The sequence below is a fragment of the Schistocerca americana genome, chromosome 1 (assembly GCF_021461395.2).
Source record: "Schistocerca americana isolate TAMUIC-IGC-003095 chromosome 1, iqSchAmer2.1, whole genome shotgun sequence".
NCBI classification, from domain to species: Eukaryota; Metazoa; Arthropoda; class Insecta; order Orthoptera; family Acrididae; genus Schistocerca; species Schistocerca americana.
In genome coordinates, this window is record NC_060119.1 from 1,250,278,975 (window position 1) to 1,250,291,376 (window position 12,402).

Below are 12,402 nucleotides of genomic sequence, written 5' to 3' on the forward strand. Positions count from 1 at the left end.
TCAGGCCATGACCATACCACTCACTGTCGTGGCTCACAACACTCCGACCACTCCCTCCACATTGGACTTACTCACTCAGTCGAGTGACTTCCAGCTCCAATCATCAAGCTCTTCTCCTACCTCGCCCCCTACTCCAGTCTCACCCACTCCGTCGAGTGATCACATGCTCCCCACGTCGAGCTTACCTACGATCATGCCCTCGCCGCCGGGACCTTCTCCGGTCCCTTCAACCTCCCCCCATCGCCTGCCTAGCCCTGTCGAGGTTTCTCACGCCTCCCCCCCCCCCCCCCCAATCTTAAACGTGCCTGCGCTCGAGGTGTTTGTGCCTGTCCCCCCGGACATAATCCACGACATCTCTATAATACTACGCGATGACACACTGTTCGTCGTATGTTTCCCTTCATACGGTGCTCATGACACAACCTCCGCCATGTGTTCCCCTCTCGCCCGACGTCGACCCGGACATGCTTCGTGTGTTCGCCACGCCCACCAGAGACATTGTCGTCGTCACTCTGTTCCTCCCGCAAACTGCCACACGACCAGCACACCTAGTATGATGCCCGGTGAGCTTCAATGACTTCCAGGTTCGGTGGCCGGACCTTCCTTCACGTCATCTACCAACACAGCTCCCCGAAGACACTGTCAAGCTGACCATGGTTCAGCTCCCGCAGACCACCCCTGCCGACGCCATAGTCACCCCCCCCCCCCCCCCAACCTCTCAGGAGTACTCTGTACTGGAGGTGCAAGGGGGGGGGGGGCTATGTGGTGCCGATGAGATCGACACCAGTATCAATCTGAGCATCATCTTTGAACCTAACAAAACATTATCTTTGTGTAGATCCGCCATCCACTTCTCTGTAAGCCTTACTTGTGTGAAGAGGTAAATAAATGAACTCCTGATTATAAGGTGTTGTTTGGTGTATCTCACCCATGCATCCACCTCAGGGCTATGTGGCACGAATGAAATTGACACCAACATCGATGCATCCATCTTTGAACTAAGCTAAGATTATCTTTGGCTTGTTCTGCCATGTCAGTTCTTTGTGAGCCTAGCTTGTGTTTGGGTGAATAAATGAACTACTGCTAAATGGGGGTTGTTTGGTGTAACTAACCCGAACTTGCCCCTCAAGTGATTACATGCAAAAAGTAATGTAAGTAAATAAATACCAAAAAGAGTTCTAACACTACTGCAGTTCCGAATGAGTGGGTTCTTGCACCTCCATCAGCATATTCTGTCACTGAGTTGCTGCCATGCAGCTTCAGATGAAAGTTTCATTATGAAAAAATGTCAGAAATGTTTACCTTGTCCAGAGCACAAATGTGCTCATGCATTTCAGGACTCTTTGTACTAGACACTTGGCTACTGAGCACTTTTGTGAAGCAGGATCTGGAAGAAAACTGTGCAGTATGTTCCTCTCCAACTTCTTGTCCTTTCTCAGCCTGGGTGATCCAGAAAAAGGCTCCAGATGCTAAACTCTCCCTGAAATTGTCATCATACCCCTTTGTTTGTATGACCTTTCCTGCCATACTGGATAACAGAAACTGGTTAGTTAATGTACATATAGACTGTCTCCACTTTACCCTAAAAATTGTCACTTCAAGAGTTTGCCATTTAAAATGTACCACAGCCTTCATATTTTGATAATAATGAAAAAAGAAACACTTCCTCAATGTTTTGCGACTGTTATTTATTTATTTATTAACTATCCATTTCTGGCTTATACCATTATCAGATTTTACTTATGATGCAGGAAACTGGTTAGTGAATAAGTAAGTAACAGTTGCAGAACATTATTGTTGTTGTTATTGTCATGTTCTGCCAAGCTCTAACAGAGAATTCAGTTAATCTTTACTTCATAGCTACACATATAAAAAGTATGGGTTAGACTTGGGATTAATAGAGCGAGCAGATATAGAACTGGCACATAAGAGGTGTTGTCAAAGTTTCAATAATCTCTTTAAAAAAATGAAGTTATGTAATTTATTTTTTTATTGTTTGCAAGTACACCTCTGCAGTTGTGGTATGCTTTGGAATCCTTATGCCCCGATGCCATAGCATACTGCTAGGGGAGTCAAAACAAAATGAAACAGCCCATTGATAAAGTGTCGTATCATATTGTAATTTGATTTCTGCATTTGAATGGGATCAACACTGTTATTTTAGTAGAAGTGTATGACAACAATGTACCACAATAAACCACAGTGGTTAGATGGCACAGACACTTCTAGTGTGACCAAACAAGTCTGAATAATAGAACATAGTGCAAACTATCTCTATATGAAGAACCGTGATATGCAAGAAAAATGCTCAGTGACCTGCTTTTCACAATCAAGGCTATAGTGCAGAAAAGTAAATAGTCATGAGTTAAGACACAAAGGAATTACAGACATTGGCTGTGAGTAGCATTGATTCAAATCAATGGGGAAAGTTGAAAATTGTTTGCTGGATCAGGATTCAAACCTGGGTCTCCTGCTTACTGGGCAGTATTGCCAAATGCACTGAGGTTGGCGGACATCATTTTGAGGCATTTATTGCATTAATGTGTTATTTACAGGTAATCACACTGTAACAGCATGCATTCTCAGAAATGATATGTTCACAAATGTACATGTATCACATTGGAACAACCGAAACAAAATGTTCAAATGTACCTACGTTCTGTATTTTAATTTAAAAAACCTACCTGTTACCAACTGTTTGTCTAAAATTGTGAGCCATATGTTTGTGACTATGACAGTGCCATCTATCACAAAGCAAAAAAAGTGGTCCAACTAAAACATTCATATTTCTTTATGTACTGCACGAATATGTAATAAAAATGGGGGTTCCTATTTAAAAAAATGCAGTTGATATCCGTTTGACCTATGGCAGCGCCATCTAGCGAACCAACCATAGTGCCATCTGGTTTCCCCCTTCGAGCTAGACAAGTTTCGTTCTTTGTAGTTTTTTCGTTTGACACTTATTTCGTGAGATATTTGGCCTGGTCACTATCAATGGACCAGCCTGTAGAAACATTTAAAAGCAGCAAGCAAATTTTGCAAACACACATTAGGCACAGATGGCAGAATACCTTTTTTTGGACAGCATGTAATGCAGAACAAACATTCTTACAGAGCTATTGAAGATAATTTCAAAGTTTTACACAATGCCCCGAAAGGTCTACTGCTAAATACAGTAGAAGAAATTGACATTTTCATACAGCACAAAAAAGATTATTAAGTATTACTCAGTGAACAAATAGACTTCACAGAAAGATACTTTTTTGATCTGTCTGAAGACTTGGCAGTCGGTGCCGAAGAATGATTTGCAACCAACACAAACTAGAAGATCATAGGTAGCTAAACCATATGAAGTATGGCAGCAGCGTAGCATCCTTGATAAATATCAGTAAAGTGTCCACATCACTAGGTAACCAGCAGCATCCTACAGCATATCTTTGGTGCACACAAAGTCCTTCAGAGGGCAGTGTAGTAGCCTAAGCATTGGCTGCTCATTTACATTATGTAAAATTTTAACTGCACAACATATAGGTTATTACTTAGATATAACTTACAATAATGCCTAGTGTAGTATTAAGGTCATATTCATGCCGTATGACATGTATCACATACGTTGTATATCATTGACTAAAGATAATGTATGGTGACAGGCAAGGGGCAGGGCTTCTGCTATGTAACTCCATGGCAGCATCACATAGTGGTCAACATCAGTGGGTGGTGTCAACAGTTCCTGCTCTGTGCCATCGGCTCCATACATCATTACTGGGTATAACATTGTATAATTTATGTTTAACATAATGTTAATGACATTACATGTTTCCCTCTGTTGGACTCTAAATTACTGAGTATGGTCTGAAGGTGATCCACTTTGGGTCAAAACCAGTGACCACTTAAAAATAAAAGTGTGTTTTTATGTGGTCAAGACTGTTCTGCATAATATTTGATTACTAGTTATTACAAAGATTATATATGTTAAATAATGACGCAATACAGAAACTGTGAAATAACAGCATGTAAACATATATTACACAGCACGATAGCACACGTAAATGTAGTAGCAGAATTACTAATTTTCAACACTATACTGAAGTGATGCTCAAAATTCAATAACTACTGATGTACACACATACTGAAATTTTTAGTATCAATACGCATCATTTATCAAATTTTAAACAGTAAATGAGATAAAACAGCATACCAGCAAATTGGCACTTTGGCAATACTGGCATCAATAGCAGGGTCATGGTAGTCACACTGACATCATCTGTCATCACAAGTGCTTGGGGTACATGGAAAAATCTAAATGATATTTTAAAGAGACTGAAAAGTAGATGTTGAAATCTGTACAAAATGTTTATTAGTGGTTATTACAGTGAATTACAGTGTCAGTACAGCTAAATAGTGACATCAAAAACTGAATTTAACAAATATAAAAAAGTATTGACACAGCAGTTCTTTTGGGCAAATATATCCAGCACTTCAACATTTACATCAAAATAAAATACACATTCATGAGTGCCAGGGCACTGTCTTGTCCCATAGTATTTTTCAAATACACTGAGGTGACAAAATCATGGGACAGTGATATGCAAATCAACAGATGGCAGTGCTATTGTGTACTCAAGATATAAAAGGGCAGTGCTTTGTTTGAGCTCTCATTTGTACTCAGACAATTCATGTGAAAAGCTTTCCATCGTGATTGCAGCCACACAACAGATATGCGATCTGAAGTTTTCGCGGCATATTTCCAATTTGAACAGTTCTTGGGTATGTGACCAGGTAGCGTCGAAATTTCTCCACAATATTTTGGCAGACGTACACACTGCCATCTTCAGGTGGTTCCTGATGAATGCTGTGCTATTCCTCTCGGCACCCAATATATACTAGGCATTACCCCCTCCACCATTCCTCTCCTGGTGTCTTCGGTGCGGCCCGGCGCGGCTGGTACTGGAGGTGGTAGGGGAAGTGGCGCCTGGGTCTGAACTGGGGACTGCAGTCTCTCTACTGCCGACGTCAGGGGTGGTCCTCGATTTCTGGGACTGCATCTTTCTCTCCAGGCTGAGTGCAGGGTTCCAAGCCTGGCTAAGTTGAAGGCCGCTGTCTTTATTAATTAAATCGTCCTGTAGTCAGATTTTGATGGCCTCTTTAGTAACGCAGTCCCAGAAGTAGGAGGATTGACAGGGTATTTTTGTTTTTTCATAGTCCATAGTATGGCCAATCTTTATACAATGGTCAGCCATGGCTGATTTAGTGGCCTGGCGTAATTCGGTATGGCGCTTGTGTTCGCAGCATGGTGGAGGGGGTAACGGCTACTATATATAGGGCGCCGAGAGGAACAGCACAGCATTTGTCACAAACCACCTGAAGTTGACAGCGTGTACGTCTGCCAAAATACTGTGGAGAAATGACGACGCTACCCAGTCGGATCCCCCCAAACTGTTCAAATTGGAAATATGCCGGGAAAACTTCAGATCGCATATCAAATACCTCTACGGGTAGGAAATGCTTCAACAGATGAAGATGCTGGACAAGTTGCGGAACAAGAAGGAGTGACTGCTGTGCTCACTTGCGTTTCTGCTTAGATGCTGAGACGGTACTGTCATGCCGCCTTTCACCAAGATAACTCACCACATAAGGACTGCAGCGGCCAGGCGCATCATGAGACGAGCCAGCTTAGCGCTGGTAAGAAAGAGAATTCACTATACTCAACACTGCCCGCATGACACTTCAAAGAAACTGCTAGATGTACTCCTCAGGATATCTTCAGTTCTATCTCCCATATCATGGGAATGGGCTGACACTGCCACCTGGACACAAGCAGACGGCGTACGAAGAAAAGCTACAAGTAACCAGACATCGAAGTCTGAATGCCTTGTAGCATGACAGAAGACTACACAAGAACTACCTAAGCGTACTGTCATCAACCTTACAGGAAGAACAATCAATGACACAGCAATGTTGGTGCTTGAGAAAGAACTCAACTTCGCCCCGACCCCGACATCTCTGCCGATTGTGGACATTATAAGCAGTGTGGAGCAAGCCACCTACACTCTGCCAGCCAATGAAGCAGAAGAAATACGTTGTGAAACATGCCGTGCTACTCACCAGGGCCACACCACTGAAACAGAACATCTCAAAGGAGGAGAGAGGGGCCATCCGTGAGTTACACAGCGATCCTTGGTGGTCTTGCCTGCTGACAAAGGCAATGCTACAGTACTGCTCTTGCACTCAGAATATAAGAGAAAAATGTATGAACTTCTTGATGATGCAGCGTACAGAAGGATAGAAGGAGACCCGACAAGTTGCCTTCAAAGAAGAACCATTGAACTTTTTCGCAGTACCTTTGATGGAAAAACTGTCAAGAAACTTCGACCGCGACTGGCTGCACCGCCATGACTGTATGAGCTATCAAAGGTCCACAAGGAAGGGACACCTATGTGTCCAATAGTCAGCAACATAGGAGCAGCAACCTATGAACTGGCCCAACACCTGATGGGTCTCCTTAGTCCATTTGTGGGAAAATGCGAACACCACATCCGCAATTTCATCCACTTTGTGCAATGTATACAAGAAGTTCGGCTCCAGGATAGTGACTTGTTAGTGAGCTTCAATGTAGTATCCCACTTCACTAGGGTACCACTGAAAGACTCCATCGATCTGATAAGCAAGAAATTCGACAACAACCTAACAAGACTCTTCGAGTTCATGCTTACCTCAACATACTTCCTGTTCGATGGAAATTATTATGAACAGACAGATGGTGTCGCCATGGAATGCCCGCTTTCACTGGTTGTAGCCAACTTTTTTATGGAGAATTTCGAGGAGAAGGCACTAGAACAAGCCAAACAAAAACCAACTTGTTTCTTCTGCTACTTGGATGACATGTTTGTTGTTTGGCCACATGGACGGGACAGCTTAAATGAATTTCTTGAACACCTCAACTCGCTGCACCCCAACATACAGTTCATGATGGAGGTGGAGCAGGATGGTGCCCTACCATTTCTTGATGTCCTGGTGAAACGGAAACCTGACGGCAAGCTGGGACACAGTGTATACAGAACACCTACACGCACTGATTTGTACCCAAATTTGTGCCTTCAGTTGCCACCACAACTTCCAGCGTGAAGGCGTTTTGCGCACATTTGTTCACAGGGCACGATCGATCAGTGATCAGGAGAGCCTTCCAGCAGAACTGCAGCACCTCGAGACAACATTTTGGAAAAATGGGTACAACCAGAAGTAAATAAGACACGCACTCAGACAGACTGTGCCAAAAGAACAAGAAGAAGAAACAGAAGAACACAAGTCATTGGCGTGCATTCTGTTTGTCAGAAACACCTTAAGAAAAATCGGTAGAATCCTGGGGAAACACAATGTGAAATGTGTATTCCAACCCCCTGCAAAAACCTTGACTCTACTGGGTTCAGTGAAAGATGACCTAGGCCATCAAAAACTAGGCGTTTATCAAATTCCCTGTCCGTGCAGAAAATCAGACATTGGGGAGACAGTCCGCACTGTAGAAGAGAGGTGCCGCAAACATAAGTGCCATACCAAATTACTCCAGGCCACTAAATCAGCTGTCGCTGACCATTCTATAAAGATTGGCCGTACTATGGACTATGAAAAAACAAAAATACTCCGTCAATACTCCTACTTCTGGGACTGCATTACTAAAGAGGCCATCAAAATCTGACTACAGGACGATCTAATTAATAAAGACAGTGGCCTTCAACTTAGTCAGGCTTGGAACCCTGCACTCAGCCTGGAAAGAAAGATGGGGTCCCAGAGATCGAGGACCGCCCCCGACGGTGGCAGCAGGGAGACTGCAGACCCCAGTTCAGACCCAGGCACTGCTTCCCCCACCACCTCCAGTAGCCGTCGCACCGCCCGCACCAAAGACACCAGGAGAGGAACGGTGGAGGGGGTAATGGCTAGTATACATAGGGCGCCAAGAGGAACAGCACAGCATTCGCCAGGAACCACCTGAAGATGGCAGCGTGTACGTCTGCCAAAATATTGTGGAGAAATTACGACGCTACCCGGTCGGATACCCGAGAACTGTTCAAATCACACAACAGATATTAACAGGCTCTAAATGTGGAATGGTAGTTAGAGCTAGATACATGGGACATTTCATTTCAGAAATAATTAGGTAATTCAATATTCCAAGATCAACAATGTTGAGAGTGCTGACAATACCAAATTTCAGGCATTATCTCTTGTCAAAGACAATGCAGTGGCCCATGGCCTTCCCCTAATGACCGATAGCAGTGGCGTTTGCATAGAGTTTTCAGCGCTAACAACAAGTAACACTGCATGAAATAACTGCAGAAAGAAACATGGGATGTACGATGAATGTTCCCATTAGGACAGTATGGTGAAATGTGGTGATAATGGGCTATGGAAGGAGCAACTGATGCGAGTGCCTTTGCCAACAGATGATATCACCTGCAGTGCCTCTCCTGGCCATATCGGTTGAATCTAGACTACTGGAAAACCATGGTCTCATTAGATAAATCCCAATTTCAGTTGGTAAGAGCTAATAGTAGGGCTCGAGTGGGGCACAGACCCCATGAAGCCATGAATCCAAGTTGTCCACAAGCTCTGGGCAAGTTTGTGATGGCTCCATAATGGTGTGGGCTGTGTCTATGTGCAATAGACTGGGTATTCTGGTCCCACTGAACCGTTCATTGGCTGGAAATGGTTATGTTTAGCTACTTGGAGGCTATTTGCAACCATTCGAGACTTCGTGTTCACAAACAATGATGTAATTTTTTATGGATGACAATGTGCCACATCAGAGGGCCACAATTGTTCACGATTGGTTTGAAGAACATTTTAGATAATTCAAGCGAATGATTTGGTCACCCATTGAACATATATGGGGCATAACCAAGAGATCAGTTCATGCACAAAATCCCGCACTGGCAACACTTTTGCAATTATGGACAGCTATAGAAGCAGTATGGCTCAGTATTTCTCCAGGGAACTTCCAATGATTTGTTAAATCCATGCCACATCAAGTTGCTGCACTACACCAGACAAAAGTAGGTCCAATACAATATTAGGCGGTATCCCATGACTTTTGTCACCTCAGTGTATGTCTTTAATCTCCTTAAAGTGCAGTAGCTCCTCTCTGAAATTGCTGTGGTGACACGTATTACTGCAGATTTTCTTACAAGCTCATGTATGTTTGGAAACATCTCTTTCTCATACCTATTTAATGTTTGCATAACTGATTATTCAGTGGCTGCAAATTCACTCATTCTCCTTTCCCATAACAAATGTTCACCATGTAAATGTTCAGCGCTGAAAGCTCCATCCTGAAGAAGGTCATCTTCATACACCTTTACCAACACATCAAAATCATTGAGGTTTCCTGAGACAGGTAGAAAACAAGAAAAAAAGACAGAATATTTTTATGCACTAACAACCTACTCCTTATTTCTGCAATATCGCAATCAAAAAATGGCATAAAGATAGAAATTTGATAATGTGCCTCAGGATCAGTAATATCCACGATGTAATGAATGACTTGTCATTTATTTGTCTTCAGAATACTTACTGACACCTCACATTTCTCACATATTATATTTACTTTAGAAAAAAATTGTCAAAATGATCATCTCCATGTTCTCTTATATCTAGCAATTGCTCTTCAACCCTCTGGGAATGTTTTAATGTAACAGACAAATCCATATCATCTTTTTTCAGGTATCTGCTTAATAAAATAGTGTTATTAAATAAAAATTCGCTCCATAAAGAGGAACCACAAATTTCAGTCAGAATGGAATTAATTAATCCATTAGCACTGGTCAACACATCGCAGTCAGTTCAGTGATAAATTTCCTTCAAAAGTTCATAGACAGCACCAAGAAGCTCGAGAAAAATCATTAAAGAATCATGCCTCTCTACCCAACTTGTGGGGCATAGTTCTTTAATGTAATTTTTTTGACTTGAGGCAAAATTCTTCAACCTTCTTTAAAAAAGTTCTTGCCCCTTTGCAGTATGAAGAAATGAACAGATCTTTTCAATGACCCCAAAACAATTTCTAATATCTTGGACTTGGTAAGGTGCTGAGATCACAAGATTTAAAGTACGAGATAAAATGCACATAAATGGCTTTATACAGATGCTCAACAATACATGCTTGTGTCCCTTTTAACCATCCATTCATAGCATGAGCACCATCATGGACTTGGCCTCTAAGATTCTTTAGGTCAAGACCTAGACTGTCCAATAAAATTGCCTCTGAAATATTTTGGGTGGCTGTACAAGTAATCACAATGAAACACAAAAAAAATGTTCACTAATTGTAAGATGCTCCTCATCAAAATATCTAAAACAGAAAGACATTTGCTTGATAGTAGCAACAGCTATTGTCTCATATCAAAACAAAGAAATATATAGATTTCTTTACTCGTTCTATAATGTTTCTTTGTATCAAAGAACCACAGGTTTCAAGTATTTAAAACTGAATAATGTGACTTGTGTAAAACGGATTTTTCTTCGCAGTTTGCAAATGATTTCCAAGGGTTTTTTCCTCATCTTAAGAGAATTTATCTATGTCAATTGGCCCATGAGCCCTATGCTCACATAGTGCCAAACCTTTTTCCCACACAAAATTATATTTTTTGTTATGAATTTAGTCTCTCTATTGTATTTACCCCATTTGACCTTATTTCTGTCTAATATGGTCACACAATGACTGAGAAGGTGATTTTACACTGCTTGCTACTGATTTTATGTAACAGCAAAACTTCTTAGGGTTTTTCGTCAGATCAGTTGAGAAAATTTCCTAAGTCGCTGTACACTTTTCTCGTTGCTCCCCTTATGCTTATTTTCACTTCATTCAGGTTTTGTCAAATGGGTTTTGATTTCTTTTAAATCTGTGAGAAAGCTGTCTTTGTTTATGTAGCTATTTTCTAACATGGCTATTAAACCATAGTGGGTCTTTCTCATCTCCTAAAAGCTAGCCCAGAATATGCTTGTCTAGGGTGTATTGAATGCAGGTCTTTGAATCTGTCCATCTGTGCTCTATAAATTAGTCCTCAGCCCTGAATATTAGCTTCTGAAAACTTACCTACTCAGCAATTTGTATTCTGTCACTTTTGCTAAAGAAAATATTTTTCTACTTGAGGCCCTCGTCTACCTTATCTGATTCAAAAAGTTCAGGCTTGTTTGTTGCTATGACGTCTCAGATGTTACCTACTGAGTTGCTTCACCATAGACATTCAGGGCAGTACAGGTCAAACTACACATTTACGAAGTGCAGTCCGGTAAACATAGTTTTTGTTTGCAGCAAACAGTGAAGTTCATGTTGTTATTTGACATGAAAATTGTTAACAAGAGAAATGACACAGACATGTAAATTGTTTTTCATCACAGAACTTGATCGGGATGAGCACAAACTTACACTGATGTGTTAAGAGAATACTATCTAGGTATAAACTATACTACATAATTGCAGGAACCGACATATAGATGTTGGCACAATGATTGCTATATGCAGACTCCCTACATACACTGCTGACCACCCAAAATGCAGCATCCTGAAGCAGCAAGTGTTTGCAGCAATGAGAGATGAACATGATAAGCAGTTCAACATATGTGACTGCAAGCATTATATGAAGGGGAACAGATGACCGTGTGGAGGTACTGGAATTGTTGTTTTGTGCAGTTGTTTTACATAAGCAGCTTCAATACGCATTGTAGAAGACAGCAAGTGTCTTCCAAGCACATTTTGGACCTCCATCAAGGAAGAATACTTGTCTATAGACATTGCAGATTATCCTTCAGAGAAATCATGATCATGTCAGATGGAACCAAGCAACTGTGATGTAGATCTGTAATTGCTGGATGCAGGAGGGAACGACGAACTGATGGGACCAACTGCACCCACCTTGTTGGAGCCTGTTGTCCTCCCATGCCTTTGGGGCTAGCTGACGGCCACATTGCAACAGGATTATGCGCCAGCACACATGGCACACAACATTCAAGGCTTCTTCACTGCCCACCAGATTGCATTGCTGCCTTGGCCTGCCTGGTTTCCCGATCTCTCACTTATTGAAAATGTCTGGTCGATGACTGTGGAACAACTGGCTCGGGTTACAACACGTGTTGCTACATCAGATCAACTTTGGCAATATGTGGAAGCTGCACAGACTGCTATACCTCAACAACACATCCAGAGCTTCTTTGATTCACTACCAAGGTGTGTAGCAGCGGTTATATCCAGCAATGGTGGTATGATTTCATCATTGTCACACTTCACATGGGGTCGTATTTTCGATCGTGTGATCTTTGTGCAACGTGTTATCTCTCAAATCAACCTGGCTGTTATATCTCCAGACCCTCTTGGTGTTGCATCTTGGATGGCCAGCTGTGTAGCTGTTGCTCATG